General features: G+C 32.9%; 1 protein-coding gene across 2 annotated transcripts in view; it reads right to left on the bottom strand.

Moving 5' to 3' along the window:
• The window catches only part of LOC149901391 (rho-related GTP-binding protein RhoN-like), an 88,283-nt gene extending 74,085 nt beyond the window's left edge, over positions 1-14,198 (bottom strand). For both annotated transcript variants that reach the window (XM_090111629.1, XM_090111630.1), the window contains exon 1: positions 14,005-14,198. The gene's annotated coding sequence lies outside the window, so the exon portion shown is untranslated. The remainder of the gene's footprint in view (positions 1-14,004) is intronic.
• Positions 14,199-22,140: the final 7,942 nt, after the last annotated feature.

Below are 22,140 nucleotides of genomic sequence, written 5' to 3'. Positions count from 1 at the left end.
TAATAGTAGGTATATAATGAACACTGGATAGCCTTCAAAAACCGGAGATATTCATAAATGTGATTTTTGATAACTTACTCAAGGACTTTTAATGGTACATTAAGATATTAAATAACTAGTATTTTTATAAATATTTATTGAATAGCTAAGCTAAACCAATAAGCTCGAAAATATATCTCAATCGAGAAGTATAATATAAACAAAATGTTTAAACAAAACATATGTAAAGAAACACAAAGAAGCGTTTCATATTACATACATTCAACGCTAAGTCGCTCAAACATTTACAAATAAACAAGCGCCCTTTCATGAAAGGCCAACCGTAGAAAAAGTTCCCCTTTCCTTTAATTACGTAACGAACGTTAGCATTCCATAGATATTGGAAATGTAAGGGCATTTTAAAATACCTTTTCCCCTTTTTTATTGTTCAATATACAATCTAAATTGTACTTATGCAATCTACACGGTTAGGGACTAAAAAGGTACAATTTGGTGTACCAAATCGATTATTCAAACTCAAACTCAAACATTTATTTATTCAATTAGACTTCTTTTAGAATCACATTTGAATCGTCATTACAGTTTTAATATTTACCACCGATTCGGAAAGCAGTCTATGGAGAAGAACCGGCAAGAAAATCCATAGTTGCTCTCAATTCGATACTAATAATTATTAAAAAGCAAAGGTCTGTTTATCACTATTAAACCACATTGTGATGAATAAACATCTCTATAAATACATCAAATATTTGCGTTTAAGGATATGAATTAAGTTATTCATGTTATGAGTTTATTTTCCTCAAATGGGTACAAGATAAAATGTTATTTCATTTGTTAAATATAGATTATTACCTTAATTATTATCACTCATTAATGCAATTTCCCAAAAATGAATGCCCTTTTTGGTCGTAAACATAAAATACATAAATTTATTTTTCATTTCAAACGTAATTTTTTTGCCAAAACGTAGTAAGGAAAATAACTGAACAGTGCTGAACAGTTCTAGATAAAATTCCTTGAAAAAAGTAGTAAAAGATTATCACTTTCAATTATCCTTATTTTTCCATTAGAATTCATTTCGGGATTAAAAAATATAAAATATCATACATTAGGACCTGTGTGACCGCACCATAGCAAACATGTGACGTAGCGTGTACACAAAGAGGGTACTTTTTATAATATGGCAATATTTAAAACAGCTGTTGGTTCATGCTAATTTCGTAACGAATAAATATTAATTTTATATCAACAGAGGTCATCTGCTTCCTGTTTAATATCTGCTATAAATTCAAAAATAAAAGGGTTAACTGAAAACTGGGGTGTTATAATATAATATTACATTGTATGGTGTACAAATCTTAATATATATAAATCTCGTGTCACAATGTTTGTCCTCAATGAACTCCTAAACCACTTAACCGATTATAATAAAATTCGCACACCATGTGCAGTTCGATCCAACTTGAGAGATAGGATAGGTCCGGAAAATCCCGGAAAATTCCGGAAATCCCACGGGAAAGGGAACTATGCGGGGTTTTCACTGAAAACGCGGGCGAAGCCGCGGGCGGAAAGCTAGTAAAAATATAGGTATCGCATCTTCATAATAATCTTTGCATTATTGTAGGTGTATAGAAAATATAATATGATTTTAAGAAATCTAATATTATAAGGTTTAAAATATTAATTTCGATCTGGATCTGATCGTCCAGATAAATCATGTTTTAAATCCGTTGAGGGAATAAATTCTAAATTCCGAATAAAGTCAACCCGTTGATTCAATTTAAAGATTTTATACGCGTCACTTCCTTTTCTTTTAGTATTAAAAAGTCCATTATTATTCCAGTCGTAGAATAACGATCTTCGATCTTTAGTTCGCCCGCACTACATTCTTAGGATAACTACACGGGCTATTAAACCGACTTTATTTTAATTCAAGTACTTTTATATCAAATACATAGTAGCTAAAAAATACATAAACTATTAACTAACGTATCCGCTTTTATTCCGCTATAAAATGGTTCTGTGCTTATCTGTGACTTCAATTGCACTCAGTTACGACGTCACAATCAGTTACCATGATGTCTTAAAGCAGTATTACTTCCAGTTTAGGAAAGTGATGGCGCTAGACGACCTATACAGTGTGTCCGGACATGACATACCGATATTTGAAGGGGCTATTCTCAAGGTATTTTTATCGACAATTCAACCCCTCTACAGTCCCCTACCTCACCCCCCTCAAAATTGCAAACCTATCAATTCGGATAGTGAATTTATGAAAATTGTAATAACTTCGAAAGTGAGTGTCACAAAATACTAAATTTGGTTTTATTTGAACAATAACAAGTTAGTCTAGGGACCACTAAACAAATTTAATTGATAAGATTGATGAAACATACTTTAAAAAATTCTAAAACCATTTTGAGGGGGGTGAGGTAGGGGACTGTAGAGGGGTTGAATTGTCGATAAAAATACCTGGAGAATAGCCCCTTCAAATATCGGTATGTCATGTCCGGACACACTGTATATAGCGCTGTCATTTTTCCACAATGGAAATAATACTGCTTTAAGACATTATGGTACGGGATTGAAATGGCTTAACGATTTTGGTACATTAAACACTGTAAATAAAGTATTAATATTAGTTCAATCATACGTCCTAAAATCGAGTAAAATCTTGGTACTAATATAATAAAATTAAAATAAGAAACTTACAAATATATCTTACAGTGCTTCTGAATCGTCGGTCACGGCAATCCGGTTTCGATCTCTTTGGATAAGACATGCAAAACCGTTCTTAGGATATATGGATTTGTCTATATTCGCATACTAATGCCTAGATTTCTAGACAATATCCGTCTAGGAATTGTGTCGGGGAGTTAAAGAAATCTGTTCGGTCTAGACGTTAGATAGGTCGATTTGAAGTTATTGTGCAGCTTAAACAGGTTATCTAACCACTTTGCTGATTAGTAGCATTCCATACATTTCATTATGACGTCACTATTCTAAGAACTAGTTTTAAAATGTTTTAATAATCGTATATTACAGAAAATATCTATAAATTGAAAAAGTATGTCAGCGGACATAATTATTAGAAACGGGGGCACGAGCGAAGTCACGGTATAATTATGTGTATGCTTGTTAGATTCACTTCCGTAATGATAGATGTTACAGTTAAAGATTAAAGTAATAATTACTAAAACAAATGTTATTACTTATTATTTTGTTTAACTACATGTAACAATATTTTTAAAATATTTAATATTGATTTAAATTTTTTTTTTCGAAACTTTACCAACATTTTCAATTCATTAGTAGGTACCTGTGGTAGGTACAATGTTTAATGATGATACGTTTATTGAAACCTTTCAATCCATACTAATATTATAAATGCGAAAGTAACTCTGTCTGTCTGTCTGTTACTCAATCACGCCTTAACTACTGAACCAATTTGCATGAAATTTGGTATAGAGATATTTTGATACCCGAGAAAGGACATAGGATAAGTTTTATCCTGAAAATCCTACGGGAACGGGTTTTTCTTTGAAAGCGCGGGCGAAGCCGCGGGCGGAAAGCTAGTAATATATAAATTTGTAAAATCTATAGAGTAGAAATTGTGCGTAAAAATTAACACCAAAACACAATATATTCTTATCAAGTTCATCATTTATCTTCGTACAATACAACCGAAAACAGAAAAAACCTTGGAGCCGTATTTTGTCACGATAAACTACATTACGTAATCGAGAAAGTGAGTAAATGTTAATTTAATTACTTAATGCGCCGATTACATCACTCGCTGTGAAAAACTGTGATATGTTCTGAATAACTGAATATATTACAACTGCTCCATAGTTTTAGTGTGATTTGTTTTGTTTTTATTTATATGTAGGTTACTCATCTGCGTTCCATTGCACGTAACGCAAGGAAACAAACATTCCACAAATCTGCATTGTCATACCAAAACGATACAATTATTATGTATTGTCACATATACATACAATTAATATGATACCTATACATCGAAGGAAGTTTTAACATAAATTTCGTTATTTAACAAGTTGTCATATAAAAATTAAATAATCTCTCTAGAAGCTAAAATTCAACGCCATTAATTTATTATATTTACAGTATGAATTATTGGTTGTTATTGGTTGTTATTGTTTTTCCCCATACACCCACAAAAAACGTCGTTAAACTATAAAAACCCGTACAACGTACATCTGTTACACCGAAGTGCAACGTAGGCGAGAATTAAATCATTTGTCAGCCTTCGACTTCCACACACTGCCCACACATACCCACGTACCTTTAAGCAGTACTTTATAACCTTTTAACTCTTTGTTGAAGGTGTTATAAATCTCTAAAAGGTATATTTTTAGATAAAGACTCACTGACGTATGGCTATTATAGGAAAAGAGGAAAAAGACCTTATTTTAAGAGCGTATTTTTACAAAGGTAATTGATTTGTTTAAGATGTTATAAATGCCTTTATTCGCTTTCAATTCGGTTTCACTCCAAGGCTAATTGGATTGATGTTAAGGAAAAACACGCAACCCCATTTATAAACACGTTTTTGTGAGATATTAAACATTTTCCTGTCCATCACATTACATCAATATGATTATTAGACAGTATATAGCTTCCAAACAACAAATAATAGCATTCTATAAGCCACAAGCTTTTTAACACGCCTTTATTAGCTTCACCTGTATTTTGTGTAAACGATTCATTAAGATTCGATTTTGACCCACTTTAAACGGACAGATTTAAAACAAAAATTTCCTACTTATCAAGGATTTGAGACAATACAATAATTTCATAAGTTTAAGCGTGTTTTTTTAAACTATGGTTTCAAACCGCTGTCTTTGAGGATTCATTGCAAACGCATGCACCTCGTCGCCCCTCTGTCTCGGGTACCTATTACACCAACGCGAACGCGTAACTTATGTGAAACTGGTATTATGTTAGAATTATGTATATGACACCTAGGTTTCTACCCGCGGCTTCGCCCGCGCAGTCAAAGAAAAACCCGCATAGTTCCCGTTCCCGTGGGATTTCCGGGATTGCGTCATTTTCCCGGGATAAAAAGTAGCCTATGTCCTTTCTCGGGTATCAAAACATCTCTATACCAAATTTCATGAAAATTGGTTCAGTAGTTTAGGCGTGATTGAGTAACAGACAGACAGACAGAGTTACTTTCGCATTTATAATATTAGTATGGATGTTATTCTAATTTACAGCTCGTCATTGAGTTTGAGCTTTACAGATAGGTAAAATTAATATGCGAATTTTTAATGAATTCATTTTTCTTAGAACAAATAGATACGTTACGAAAATATCTCAACTATGAATCAAGGATGATCAATTGTTTTAAGAAACGGTGATCACAAGGATATGTTTATATTACGATGAGAAGGTATTTGATGTATTAGGTATATTGTATATTCACTTAGTATGAATCTGTAATGCCAACATAATATTACATACAAAATAAAATTCAAAAGTATTCAACTATAATTTAGATGAGTTATATTCTACCAGAAAAATTACAGTATTTCCAACAGTATTTATTCTGAAGGTTATATAGTATTTACCACACGAAGGCATAATACTATTGTAAATATATGCCATTAACTTCAAAAACAAGGCCACAAAGTCGCTGTGCAATCTCGTTGAAAAATACTATGGAAAATATATAAAACTGAATTTTCCTCTGTTGTTTAGACTGAAACTAATTTTGTAGACACAGTTCAACGTACGTCGCTATAAATAATTTTATATTATGATATACTGCGTTTACGAAGCTCTCATACGATTACTTTATTTATATAAAAACTTCTAGATGATTTTACACGAGTTTACGTTTAGAAATGATAGAATTCTTCAGTAAAATAAAAAGTATCTACTAATATACTACTAACTACCTACTAAAGCAAGTAGGTATCTTAACTATTTCTATTCTAAATTCTAATTAAAGTCAGTTCAGATATTTTGTCGGGAATGTTCGACATATAGGTACCTACAATCATATTTTCGCATTTTAGTTTTAACATATTTTTCTTTCATCCATTACTCTTGCTTATAGAGACAGTTTTGTATAAGATCGTAGATTATTTTTCACATGTCGATAACACTAGCTTGACCCTATTGTTGAGGAGCTATTGTTATAGTTTTAGGTTAACAACCTTAATCTATTATTTGTTATACTATACTTACAGACTTTATTATGAAGATGAATCACGTTGAAATAAAGAAATCAACAATTTTTTCAATCAATCAAAATATCTGAGGCTAGATGAAGATACAGAGAGAAAGATAGACAGACATAATAAAATAGGCTTTTTCATTGACACAATAGTACTGTTTATTTAATACATTTTCCGTGTTAAATATCTTCAAACATATTATGCACAATTAGATGACATAGATCAAGTAAATTATCACTTGATATCTACGTATGACAATGCACATTGCACAATACATTAATACCATACAATCTTAAATACGTCTATTATGATTAATGATATATACCTACCTATATATTGTACACATCCAAAATACTTATACCAATAGTTTTTCACATCAAAAGAAAACAAGTTACTTAGTTCGTAAATGAGAAATGAACCACATTTGTTCACGATAGTTGATTCATGTTCAGATCATATAGAAAATGATGTGAGTTATAACTTATTTATACGAAAATACATATATTATGAAAGTTTTGTGTTTTGATTCAGTATTTGTTTTACAATTTGTACAAATAATGAGTAGAAACATTCTACTAATATTATAAATGCGAAAGTTTGTGAGGATGTGTGTGTGTGTTTGTTACCCTTTCACACAAATACTACTCAACCGATTACAATGAAATTTAGCACACATATAGAGGGTAACTTGGATTAACACATAGGACAAGTTTTATCCCGGAAATCCCACGGGAACGGGAACTATGCGAGTTTTCCTTTGAAAACGCGGGCGAAGCGGGCGGAATCTAGTATTTGATATTTTGGTCGCAAATTTCACTTATTCTTTGTTGAAAAAGACAATTTTGTAGCCTTGTTAAATACTATTAATTAAATTTTAATCTCAAGTCAGAAATGTGATCATAAATTAAGAATCTTTTAACTCTGCTGCACTAGTTAGTTGGACTGGAAGTTAATTTATCGAAATGCATCTTGTGTAGCATAGTGTGTACCCAGTCATTGCATAGTAAATACTAAATATGTTTAAGTTTCGTTCCTTTACCTAGTTAAAATTTAGATAGAAAATGTATGATCTGTTTCATTGCATTCAATTTTTTTGTGATTTTTTTGGGGAAGTTATGTTACCATAATTACATTCCATTATGTCTCCTTATGTGTTGTCTACAACAGTATATAAATTAAATTGAAATTTATTAACAAATAACATCATCTTGTACAAATAATATAGCAATAAATAAATATTAGTCTAAATGCAAGACGCGTATTTCCGCACACATTCCAAGCGAGGAATACCTTCAAAATCACATCATGCGCGGGCGCATACACGACTATAACATTCCGTAACACAATGTACACCATCCATATTAAATTTAAATGTCTGTCTGTCACTTTAACATTAAAGTACTGAATTGATTTTGATATTTTTTGTGGATATTTAAATTGGATAAGTTTACTAATAAAAACCGGCCAAGTGCGAGTCGGGCTCGCGCACAAAGGGTTCCGTAGCAGCAAATATAATAAATTACAGTTAAATCAACCTATCTCAAAAACTATAAGAGATACTTTGATCAAACCAAAAATCGTTGAAAGAGTTAATTAGCATGCATCACCTCTATTTTTTTTAGAATTTTATACCCCGTAGTTATAAAAATAGAGGGGGGGGGACATACTTTTTACGACTTTGAGAGCTGATATCTCAAAAACCGTTCACTTTAAGAAAAATGTTTTTTAGAAAACTTTATATCATTTTAAAAGACCTTTCCATTGATACCCCACACGGGTATGTACATCGAAAAAAAAAATTTCATCCCTCAGTTACATGTATGGGGGGCCCCACCCCCAATTCTTTTTTTTACTATTTAGTGTCATATTTTTGTAGCGGTTCATACAACACATATTCCCATCAAATTTCATCACTGTAGTACTTATAGTTTCCGAGTAAATCGGCTGTGACAGACGGACAGACGGACAGACGGACAGACGGACATGACGAAACTATAAGGGTTCCGTTTTTGCCATTTTGGCTACGGAACCCTAAAAATGCGTGATAAGGACAAATATTCTGAGGTAACAAACCCCAAAAAATGCAGTCGAATTGAAGTCGAGTTGAAAACTGTCATAAGGCGAATTTCACATAAGCTGCTATAGAATAACATCTTATTACCCTTTTATGACTTATAATGTACAGTTAAAAAACACGCCCAAAATCCGAGCAAATTTAACACCTAATTAGCTGGTGTCATACCATGTACGCATAAGACCGGCATTGTTCTCAAATCTAAATGCCTAATACAACATCCTCCTAAGATAGTTATGTCATTTTTAAATCACAAGTCGTTATTTTTAGCAAACAACTCACGTACAAAGTACACGAGATAAGAAATAGTTGGTACAATTGCGCGGAAGTTTGATGATTATTATTTTATTAATTGGTTACATGGTGGTTTGGTTATGTATCGCTATTGTCTTTGAGGATTGAAATAAGATGTAACGCTCTCACAGATTTGAAATGAGTACCTACTACGTAACAATTAAACCACGCTTTGAAGTAATTTTTTGTAGTTTTTAATATCTATATGAAACGCTTTTGGAAGTTGAAACGGATGTTTTGAATTCTGAATTTATTACACACATACATATTTCCAAAAAAAATATTTATTTATCCTCCAAGACTAGTATTAGACTGGATAAATGTTACCAACTAAAAAATAAAGAAAATACCATAATATTAAGCCAATTAAATTATCAATCTATAAAATTATTCAATAACTACTGTCAACTTTAACTTAGTGCTTCATATTTATTTTGTTATTAAACACCCTGCGAGCAAGTCACCTGACCGCTAAACCGCAAAGCCAGATAAAATTATAATCTGTGTTACATGATATTTGATATCTGCGGTGCATAAAATTATTCTAAGAGCTATTTGCATTTAAACACACAATGAATCGTCTAAAACATATTATGCTTGTCTTCAACTACGCATACATATACAAGTTTTAGCTGCGGCTTTTGCTAATTATCCGTGTAAATTATGTATAGCTATTAGGTTTTTTAGCTACATATTAGTTTTATATACAGGGTCATTCCCACAATTAAAACGAACATAAAGACACATATCAAGTAAATTATCAAAACGTTTACGCGACAGAGCGTGCTAAATAAATATACATGTATACCCACACATACACATATGTACAATGTACATACATAGATAACTATTTCATTCTAAACATATCAAGTTTCATTGGAAATTAATATCGCATCATATTCATATCATACAAATGGTGAATTTAATTTCAAATAAACATTATTTCTGTTAAAGAGATACGAGAGTAGGCTATCGTTATAAATATGTAATGAATTTATAACTCCATGATAATTGATAAGATAAGTTACACACCGTATTAACGATCATACACACCTTTAATTTGATATGGTTTTCGAAAGTAAGTTTAATCACAAGATTTCGTAATTTGGTAGCGAAGTAAAAATGTCATTACATTGCATACGTACATACTTTTGTGATTATTCTTTGCCAAAAGAAAATACTATTTACCTACCGAATTCAATTTTAACCTGAGCTGGGGTGGATAAACATTTTCACAGTAAAACTACATCAATTTTGATCAACCATGAAAGTTTGTTACTCAATCACGATTAAATTACTGAACATATTCCTATGAATCTTGGCAGTCTATCTACATAAATTCTACCTTTTGGTCCAGGTTCCACCGTAGAGTGAAACTGCACACAACTATGTATATAACGATCTACAAAATACATACAGAACGAACAACTCAAGTTTTTGGAAGTCGACTTAAAATGCAAATTACCACACTACTTATACCGGTTAAAACCAGAAAATTCAGGGGCAGAGTCATTAAATTAATATAAGATAAATCATGTACCTGATGTAACCCACGTTACCTGTCCGACACTGCCCACAAGTTTCCGTCTACCATTACCTACTGTAATTACCTAATAGTGTAATTCTCACTGAGTCATAGACAATAGACAGATATCACTTGCAATTACGCCATTACGTTTTCCGCCATGTGAATTACGGTTGAAAAAGTTGGTTCTATAGACTATTTAATGTCACGGACATTAAATAGTATGGGTAAATCCAGTTTTGTATGCTATAATACGACATTAGTTGTTGGAGGAGATTATGAATAAAGAGATCAAGAAGATGTGAATATGGGTTTCTGTGATACATCTTTTATTTTTTAAACATGGAACAATAAAAAATATCAAACTAAATAGCAAACAAAAATTGACCAAATTGCCTGATGTCTGCCCGAGACTCCCACGTGCACTCACTCTGCCCGACCACACGATAAATAGGTAATTATAAAAATATATCGCGTGATAGCTCGGAAACAATGTTGAGTTGTTGTGATTATTCATTAAAAACTTAAAGCTTACAAATAATAAATTATCCCTCTTTATAAAATTGCTCTTGATAAGGATTATTGACTATAAAATTTCTAGTAAACTTTTCTAAAATAGGACAAAAATTCGTGGTGGGTGGGATTGCGTTAATTTAAGCTTAGTAAATAATTAGTGCGAGGTGTTCTAATACAGTGCTAAAACAGTTGAAATTGGGATAGGAGCGACTATACTAAAATTATCTACTCTATTATAATAATTCGGCAAACATGTAAAAATAGGTCAAGCTCCTTAGTACCCACCCTAGCTAAGATGGGTTAAATCTGTGTAGCATGATGAAAATATTATAATATTAATTATTGAAATAATATGTGCGATGATGCATTTACACATTCGTGCGAATAGCGAAGCCAATAACTAACACGATTATTACAAACAGTGCACTCTCTGTTCGCCTGAGATTCGCGTATTCGGACCTTATCAAAGGGAAGACGAATGTTTGAAGCTTAGGCCATTCTCCCATTACGAATTACGATACGCACAGGCGATTCAAGTATCCTGCAAGTCTCGGAGATTAGTCACCGCTGAGTATCTCACATACATTTGTATGTAGGCTCGCACACTACGCTACCGGTGCAAATTGCAATGTATGTGAGATATTCTGCGGCGACTAGTCTCCGAGACTTGCAGGATACTTGAATCGCCTGTGCGTATCGCAATGGGAGAATGGCCTCTAAAGCATTTGAAGCGTTCGCGACGGCCGCGGCCCTCGAATACGAATGTATCGTCGAGTGACGAGGCGAATGTGTAGATTATGCACCATCAGCACACTAAATTACAGCCAAATCAATTGATTTTTTGCGAAAATGACACTTGAAACTTTAAAATTTTTAGTGTGAAATTTGAGCATTTAAAATCTATATATGTATAACAAAATCATAACCCTCCTTTTGCTTTGCCGTAGTCGGGTAAAAATGAAACCCGTATTCCTTGGTCACGGCATCACGCATGAACGGACCTATTTCGATTATTCTTTTTTTAGATTATTCCTTGAAGTACGAGGATGGTTCTTATGGAGAGAAAACGTTAATATGTACCACGTGCGAAGCCGGGGACCGCTTGTTATTCATGATATTAGACGGTACTTAGAATAATATAGGCATACCTATATAGGGATATAATATATCTCGTGATATATGTATAGGAAGGTAGGTATTATTCGACCAAGCCAACTAGACGCTCGGGTGGAATGCGGCCTCCCCGCCCGCTTACCGCCTCAGGTACCGCGTTCGCCTTAGTACGATTCGCAGCATCAACGCATTCGTATGTTTCGCATCGCTAGTTATTTCTGTACTTTTTATTATTAATCGTTAAAGCTTGTTGTTGACTGTTAAGTTTTTGTTGTTATTTGTTTAAGTTTTTACTGTGTTGATATTCATAGACAGCCCTCGAAATGGGGAAAAATAAGACTATTCATAGCGGAGAGCGAACAGTGATATTATTAATTTTTTTTTTTTGCTATCTGTACCCGAGACATGGGCGGGTGACGTCACAGTTGAAAAGGGTCTAGTTGGCTTGGTCACGTAGTATGAGACATTAGTGGATATGTCCCTTTGACAAAGCGTTCAATTAGACTCAAGTGCTGGACGGATCGAACTTAATAGAATTTCATTCAGTTAATTCACTTACTGTGTACAATATAGGTATGTATTATGATATCATGTTGTTAGTTTTAAATTTTAATGTTTATTATATACCTAGGTACCTATCTATATGTGAAATAGCCGAAATAGGTATTTTGTATGAATCACATCTGTAATATTATTGTAGATAAGGAGGTAGGTTGGTAAATAGGTAAATATATTGGCTATATTTTTAGGAATTCTGTTTTGAAATTTGATTGTTTAACAATAAAAAAATTAAACAACGTATAATTTCAGAATATTCCTTCTTATTTAAATATTGTGAACCTATAAGCACATGACCAATTGACCAGGTAGGTAGGTAGGTATATTTTATTTCTTTATTTGTATCAGGCAGCATTGCCCATATATTGTTAGTAGTACTTATTCTAGTGTTAGTAAAACTACATATACTTATTTTTAGATTTAAGAGTTACAAGCCATTTTTATATAAAACTTAAACTAGGTAGTTAGGTACTTACCTACCTATTCTAATTATAAACACCTCCTTTTTAAGACATAAGCACACCCCGGACACTCCATACAAAATGATCGTTTTGACAGTCACACTGTAGAGACTGCAAATGTGTGTGTTAACGCTTTATGGTTGGCACATTTGTGACTAGCGTAAAAAAAAATTCGCGTTTTTCTGATGAAATACATCCGTAAACAGCACAATATCTAACCATTTTCTACGAAAAACGATAATCACAAATCCAAAATAATAAAATTACTTTAAGTCAATTTGATTAATGTTGTCAAACTTCGTTGCGTATCGTCCTTGCAGAAAAATATGGCCCATTTTATGTCTGATCGCGCGGGGGTGAGGTAAGTTTAATTTTGGCGGGAGGCGGAGAGTGTCCGTTCTGTAGCGTTTAGCTACTATTATGTATTCTGTGACATAAGGTAGGTAGGTATAGGTAATATTCAAATATAGAACAAAATGTACGTTTAGTAAGTACCTAGGTAGGTAGTATACGTATGTTTAGTAATGAAAATAATATCAAACTAATAAATAAACTACTAATTTAATTGCAGCATTAAGATAGGTTGCAAGTTAAACTTGAAACCGATTTAATCTCGTCCAATTAATACAAGCGTGAGTTCGTAATGGGAATCTAGATTCGAGATACCTAAAGCCTATTTCATTCCTAAAGGCATATCGTGTATCCTAGCATCGTCCTAATAAATGTCCTCTACGTGATTTCGAATTTATTACCCCAGTTAATATAGGTACAATAACAATAGGTATAATAATAAATAATAATTTAAATAACAGAACACGTTACGCTGAATTTAGGTTTTTTACATAAAAAAATTCAGTCACTAGGTTTCACGGCCAAACTATCATTATTGGCTATTGCATAAACAATAATCAACCAAAAAAAAAGTAAAAGCGTAGCGATTTATTTTTAATTAAGGTCATTTGAGAAACAAACTTCCTATTAAAAAAAATCCTGACACAAATCAAACCTATTGTTGACTACTATTTCCTTTGTTCGGAACGTCCGTTCATTGTGCAGCTAAAGAAAGCGACATTTCTAAACAGCATCCTATGTTATTTACGATTTAACACAAGAATTATAGTGTTTGTAAATCGCAAATACCTTCCCACGCTTGACCGGACGAAAAACAGGTCCGCGTTGCATACCAAAAGGAAATCACCGGCATCCAACGAGAGTAGGTAATTATTATTTTAAAGTATAAAAAACTGGTTGACATACCTCAGTACTCGTTATCCGTTCAGTGCACAAAAACTAAATCACACACATAACTCAAAACTTACAATACGAAAGTAATTTATGTGAGTTCGGTTTATACAATTCGATTCGATTATTGGAACACGCGGACAGTGAATTCGCGCGGAGAAAATTACGTGCTCACTCCTCGAAAGTCGGAGCTAGACTGGCGTCCGGTCAGCCTCCAGTGTTAGCAACCTGAAGTGAGCTGATTATCGTACCAGGGGCGTAAAATTATCGTACATTAGCCGTTTTTGGTTCGAAATTATCGTACTTTTTAGAATAAAGTCAATTATAAATAAATAAATCATATAAATTGTAATATTGATAAGTATGCAAGTTCTCTATAGTTAATCTTTGTTTAACTACCGCTGTCAAATCAACGGGACACTGAAACCCAAACGTTTTAAGTGCCTTAATATTCATTATACTCTTTGGTTTTACGCGTGGTACAGACTACAGACCTGAACCAATTCCATTTCCACTTTATGTTCAATAAACGCGCCAAGTTTAAAATTCAATCTGACAAAATTTCACTGTTCCCATGAAAGTTCGATATGAAACACGTCAAAATGTCATATTTGTATGGGTGAAATAATATAAATTCTCGAATTTTGCCTGATAGAAATTATCGTAAAATCAGCGTACGATAATAACATGCTATCGTACATCGTACGTAGGCACCAAATTATCGTGTTTGTACGATAATTATCGTACGGTTGGGAACGCTGTCAGCCTCAGCAATCAGCTCATGGCTCGTCGTGAATGCGAGATCTGGATACTACGCTACGGCCATTCAGGTATGGCAACAACCTCTGAGACAATTCCTGCAACTCAAATTCATCTTTATTGAACAGGAATAACGACAATAATTCCGTAACAAGCACTTTGTGATAAGACTGCGTCGATATCAGCTAGCGTCTAGGATCCTGTTGAGCGAGAGAGCAGATATTATACAAGTCTGAGTTGGAAAGAGATGAATATACTTCTAGTTCTACATAGAGATGAGTGAACCGTGAAATTTTTATATTCTGTTCGCAAAAACACAGCATCGGGACAATAGTGTAGGGAATGCACCCAGGGTGTTCAACTTTCAAGTACTTATCCTTTTTTTATGCAACCCTTAACGTTTCAGCAATCAAATATTTAAAGAATTTCTAATGGGCTTGTACATTGACCTGTAGATAATATATAAACACCCTACGCATTCATAATGATTATGTTTAAAATTTAAATACACAATTCAAATGAAAGGCCAAAATTTAAAGCGCTATGAAATGAACATACCTAGTGCATCTTTAAGTATTTCAGTGCTTACAAACAACAAGATATTGTACTATGAGCTATATTTAATCGAAATTCAACATTACACATTTTTGAAGTGAAACTTCTTTATCGGGGTTGGAAAAAAATTTAGTGTAACATTTTTTCGTTACGCGTGACATTTTTCCGTTACGCGCCATCTTTTTCTTATCCCTAACACGCGTGATTCGACGTATTTCTGTAAAGTTGCATTATAAGTAGTAAATTATTTTTTGAAAAATAAGGTCATAAAGAAGTTTCACTTCTTACGTGTCAACGTGTGGACACTAGTACACGCACACATTTTTTACGCATATTATGTACCTACCTAGTTTAAACTTACATTTTATAATATTGAGATAAAATATAAAATATGTGAGGTACCTATTTGCTAAATGTGCAATAACAAATCAAAACTTCTTTTTCATTCAATGCAAGTATTGACATGTCGATCTGTGGACATGTCTTATCAATATCATGTATTTATTAATTGTACCTTCAAGTCGGAACTTTTGGGATGTTCGTCTTGTTAGCAAAAAATACTGAACCGATTTCGTTGAAATTTGATATACCCACGTGTTAACCCTCAACTTGTTGCGTAGCATTTTTTATCCGGATACCAAGAGAGTATGTAAAAGCGATTTCTAATAAAAAAACTTAAGTATTATTTTGTTAATACTGAAAATGTCGGGTAAAATAATGAATAAATCACGATTTAGATCTCATGTTTAATAATTTCATCTCTTTAATAATTAAATTAATAACTAAATTAGCCACTTAACCCGTGTAATCCTTAAAAATATTAATTTCCGGGAAGACAAGCTATTAAAGTTGGCAACACCAGGTGCAAATGTACCTCATCTTAAATTAAAATAAAGAAGGATAGCGCCATTGTTCCAGTCTAGAATTTTCTTCGTGTATTTTTGCTCTAAAAATGATGTATTCTCCCGAGATTAAATGAAAAACGTAATTATTATAATGAAGCAGTTGAAAGGATTGAGATTATTAATGTTGTATGTATTTATAATATTTAATTTAAAGGGATAGGTTTAAGTATCACTACATAGTACCTACATATAAATCAAAGTCGCTTTCTCTGCCCCTTTGCTCTGTACCTATGCTTAAATTCTAAAACTAAGCGACGGATTTTGATGCGGTTTTTAAAAAGATAGAGTGATTCAAGAGGAAGGTTTTAGTATATAATTGATTAGGTTTTAGACAAAGAGAGCGAAGCCGCGGGCGAAAAGCTAGTTATAGATAAACTTAAGAGACGATGGAAGTTGGAACAGAAGGACAAATATATAAAGAACATACCAAAAGTAAATATTTGACAACTCTATGGTAATTTGGTAATGAGTAGACATCGGATTATATGCATTTGCATGTTTGCATATGCAAATGCATAAAACTGTCTAATTACGGTGTTAGTGCATATTTTAGCCTTTTTCCCCAATCGTGCATATTTTGTTAAGTAGCGGGATCGGGAGGCGCAGTGGCTGACTGATGACAGTGCGCTGTGCGGCTCGCGCAGTGTTGCCACCTCGATTTTCTGAAAACGGCTAGAAAGGGCTAAAAAGTAAACAGAGCGAAAAAATCACGAATAAATTAGTCGCCAGTACCGCCAGAACGCTTAAAAGTGACATTTTTTTAGTTTAATTACAATTTTGTAATGTAATTATTCCGAATCTGAGCATTTTGATTGGTTGACTAACCTTTATTAGCCAATCAGAACGCTCAGCGAGTAAACAAAGCCTATTTTGGCACGGTAAAATCAAAAATGGCAAAAAATTTGAAAACGGGTTCCATTTCAAGTAAATTTTGAGTCATTCAAAGTAGGGCTAGATTATCCTTTTGGGGCTAAAAACTTTAAACACGGGTTGAATTCCCGAAAAAGGGCTAGATTTAGCCCGAAATGGTCTAAGGTGGCAACACTGACAAACTTCACAAATTTGCGCTCGAAAATTTGGAAAAATACTTAATTGTAGTATATTGCCACAAAGAATATTCTTATTTTTTAGAGAATTTCGCTGTTTTTGTACAATCTTTGATTAAAATATATAAAAATAATAAAGGTTTTTTGATTTTGTATGTGCATATTTTAGGCATATTTTTCGTTTTTAGTGCATATTTCGGCCTTTTTTAGTGCATATTTGCATGCATATTTTGGCATTTTGTTAGTGCATATAATCCGATGTCTAGTAATGAGTAATGACCATGACTAGTGCCACTCGATATATGGTCCATTCCCATAATAATAATTGTAAATGTAAAATAGCTTTTTCGTGTTCAATTATGTGTACTTACGTATTTAAATACTAACTAGACCTCCAGAGTTAAGTTTGTTCATAAATAAGTATATTTAAACTAGCAGAATTGAAGTACTAAAATGTATGGGGCTTACGGTACCCTAAAAGATGAAATTATCATTAATGATCAACCAGCAAGGAATGCGAGAGACGCTGAATTAAAATGGAATATCTCGCCAAAAAACTGGCCACGACTGCAGGAAATCAACATGGGTCTGATGTAATTATATAATCGATAAATAAATGGGGTTTCAATCGTGTATTCATTTAACAATAAAGATATTGATATATTCTAGTATTAACTATAAAGCTGAAGAGTTTGTTTGTTTGTTCGAACGCGCTAATCTCAGGAACTACTGGTCCGATTTGAAAAATTATTTCAGTGTTATATAGCTCATTTATCGAGGAAGGCTATATCACAGGCTAGATGCTATAATAAGCTATATCATCACGTTAAAACCAACAGGAGCGGAGCAATGCGGGTAAACCGCGGGGCACAGCTTGTTATAGATAGGTATTACCTATATGAAAAGTACCATACCATTTTAATGTCAGCCACCATTACCTACATCAAATGTTATTTTGTACGAGATCAATTAATTATACACCTTTCTATTATACAATGAAGATGTCGAAAGAATAGGTATTCAACTGTAAAGAAAGTACCTTATTCATTGTATACTCCTTTGTCGTTTGCCGCGGTTGCTCCAAAATAAGACCTTTTTTCTCAAAACCTTTTAAATATTATGAGCGAAATTCTTCTTGCTGTTCCTGTGAGTTCTTACGCCTGAGAGGGTTTAAAGAACACTTATTTTCTAAAATAAGGGCAAGTTTTAGTTACATTTTAATAATGTAGGTAGGTACTCTTCATCATCATCACTAACAAAGTCGCTTTCTCTGTCCCTATTTCCCTTATCTTTAAAACTACGCAACGGATTTTGATACGATTTTTTTTAATAGATAGAGTGATTCAAGAGGAAGGTTTTAGTATATAATTAATTAGGTTTTAGACAAAGCGGGCGAAGCCGCGGGCGGTAAGCTAGTAATTAATATAAGCATGCATAACACAATTCCACAAATAGGTGTGTACTTTATAATACTGACAATATTTAAATTTAAAATTGTTTATAACAAGGCCCAATAGAGAAGAGAATGAGAATTTGTATGTTAGTTTATCTAACAATAATACAAACTACTAATAAATTAAAGCGGCAATTAATAATCGATAGTGATCGCTACATCCGGTATTTTAGGTCAAAATAATTTAGTTTCTCGTTGATAAAGGCGGTGAATCAAAGCTCTTATGTGCTATATTATTATAATTCTTGCTACATAATAAAAAGGAAGGAGTTTTTGTTTGATTGTGTGCTGCAATAAGCTCAGGAACTACTGAAGCGATTTTGAAAATCTCCAGTAGAAAGCAGAAAGCTACATTAGACCTCAGTGACAGTCCATTTTTACCGCGAAGCTAAATATGATGTACAGTTTATTTCATTAAATACAACATAAATAATTTAACATTACTGTTTATACAAATGTAATTTATTGATAATTATAATATGAAATACGCAAATTGCAAGGACAGTGTAAAATAATACGGGTCGAGTCTGATTAATTTACGCATAGTTCAAGTAGATACATCACACACAAGGCAGTAATTATATACCATAGTAAAATATAGCTTTTGCATATTTATACAAACATGTAATCGCGTGACCATGTTGATCCGGGAAAAACAGGTATGTACATTTCTAAAGGTTAAGGAATTTTCAAAATCGATTTAGTAAATAACCTTCTACAACCTCGTATACTCATAAACGTATAATATTAATACAGAGTACTCTAGATAAATTTTTATTTTATTTTTGTAATACAAGTTTTTCGGAGCTTTTTATACTAATTAAATTATTTGTCATCATCCAATCATCATCAATATAATTTTCTGTTCGGAAGACGTTCATGAATGACAAGAAAAGTGTACTATTATTTTATCTTTGCTGTAGGCATTTTGTTTCTATGATAATTTTCAATTTAGTTTGCTTAGTGATAAAATTAATATGTAGATATTTTTATAATTCATGTTTTATCAATGAAAGTACCGAACAGTTGACGCCCTTGCGGATGTTGCTACCAGGGTGAACCTTGTTATCAACCACGCGGCTACGGGCTAACATCGAGAAACACCACATAAAAAAAACGAAGAGTAATTGCAAAGATTAATGCAAAATGCAGAAATTCTTCTATCTTTTGAAATTTACATTGCCAACGTCCATATTTAATTATTTAATGCTTTTTTTTACAGGTGTCGGGTAACTAACTAATATTGGCAATGGACATAACTGCAGAGCGCTAGGTACTTGCTACAGAATAGAATCGTATCTAAAGTGTCCATAAAATTTACCTTATCTCGTTAAACATGTATAAATAGGTTTGTTCACAGCTTCTTATCATCATTTCAACATTACTAATACGGTACTATGTATATATTTACGTCTTTATTTTGAAAGTTTATGGGCCCTCTTCACAATGGGCAGTGTTGGGCGAATAAAGGCCATCACGATAGTGTAGAGGGTCTAAATTCTGCCTAAATGTCTATGATGATTAGATGGTTAGTATACTCTTATCTCAATGGGACAAACATTGATATAAACATTTACAAATAAAACGCAAAACTCTATTGTCATACTAATTGAGTGTAATCGGTCGACTCTTGTAATTGGTGTTGATTGACATAATCATGTGGTCAGTATTCGTCAGTAGTTCACACGGTACATCATTAATACTTGGAATTACTTTTACCCTGTTTTAGATTTTAACACGATCATGGCGTGCCACCAATTGTACTGTGGCACACTTATTAAGCTGAAAATAATAGTTTCCTTTTTGACTCAATGGATCTTTGTACATTTTAAGCACTGCGTTACTTCTGTTATCTCAGCCTTATATCGATTGCTTTTAAGCTAAGGTAGTATATGATTGTCCCCCCGTATATTGTCGTTTGCTCTATGTACTATTTTCTGTGCTTTTTTTCTTATACCCTTTGCTCCATGCCCAGTCTCTCCTGTGCCAGGTAACTTACGCCTGTAAGGTGGTGCCTCGGGAGAGGATTGAAACACTAGGACTGCCAAATGAATACTGTATATTTGATATAAAAGATGCCTTATTAAATAGATACAAAACTAGGTTACACGTGTTATATAGTTAATATTATTATAATTAGTACATAAAGCTACATTTAAGCACTAGGTACATCTCATCTCCACCGCAATAAAAAAATAAAATAAACACTAACAATTTATTTTATTTTAGCTTACTTATGTTCATACAGTACAATGTCCTATTATCATAATTATTTCCATTACAAACTAAATAGTACATAATATTATAAACGTTTTGACAAAATTATTAGGTAATCGGTTCAAAATACATTTTTAAAACCGTAACTTTTAACAAAATTATTAGGTAATCGGTTCAAAATACATTTTGGTTCTGTTTTTATGAATAACATAGTTTTTATTATCTTTAAGTATTTCTACATTGGGTGAACATTCCCTTACTACTTTATATGGACCTAAATATATGTTTTGAAACTTATTGCCTGTTTCATTTTTTATTAAAATTAAATCATTCGGTTTATAAGTAACCGGATTAATATTACGATCATACTTTTCTTTTCTTTTCAATTTACTAGATATAAGATTTTCTCTCGCCTCTTTTTGTGAGGTCTGTATTCTAAATTTGAGTTCTAAAGGATAATTATCAAAATTGTACAAAGGCTCAACTTGTGCAGATTGCAAATTTGATGGTAAATTACATTTCTTACCGAACACCAACTCATAGGGAGTAAACTTGGTCTCTGTATGTACCGCAGTGTTATAGGAAAAACACCAAAATGGAAGCCACGTGCTCCAAGCTTCTGGGTGATTTCCTGTCTGTATTCGCAAGTAGTTACCCAATTGTTTGTGCGAATTCTCCAAGGCACCGATACTTTGATGGTGATATGCGGTTGACTGCAGCTTGTTAATATGCAAAAGTTTACAAACCTCTTTCATTGTGTCCGATAAAAACTCCGTACCTCTGTCAGTAGCAATTTCCTTCGGGATACCATACCTGAGAATCCAATTGTTAACAAAGTTCCTAGCTACTTCACTCGACCTTTTTGACGTTAATGGATAAGCCTCGATGTACTTACTCAACTCACATTGTATAGTTAAAATGTATACGTAATTATCGTAATCTCTATCTAACGGTCCTACAATATCTAAATATATTTTCTCCAACGCCGAACTTGCCGTTGAGCTTATCGTCATAGGCTCCTTAGTATAGTGTGAGGAATGTTTTTGTTTTTGACATTTATCACACCTTTTTATAAATTCTACAACATCAGCTTCTAATCTTGGCCAAAAATAATATTTCTTTATGTTATTTACCATTCGTCTTATGCCAGCATGTCCACTTGTAGGTAATATGTGAAAATCATTTAAAATTACACGCTGATCGTCTTTATTACTTA

This window comes from Colias eurytheme, chromosome 17 (genome assembly GCF_061535395.1).
Source record: "Colias eurytheme isolate Ceu_HAF_F1 chromosome 17, ilColEury1 Martin Lab GWU primary, whole genome shotgun sequence".
Classification (NCBI taxonomy): Eukaryota; Metazoa; Arthropoda; class Insecta; order Lepidoptera; family Pieridae; genus Colias; species Colias eurytheme.
This window is presented reverse-complemented; position numbering and strand designations above follow the sequence as displayed.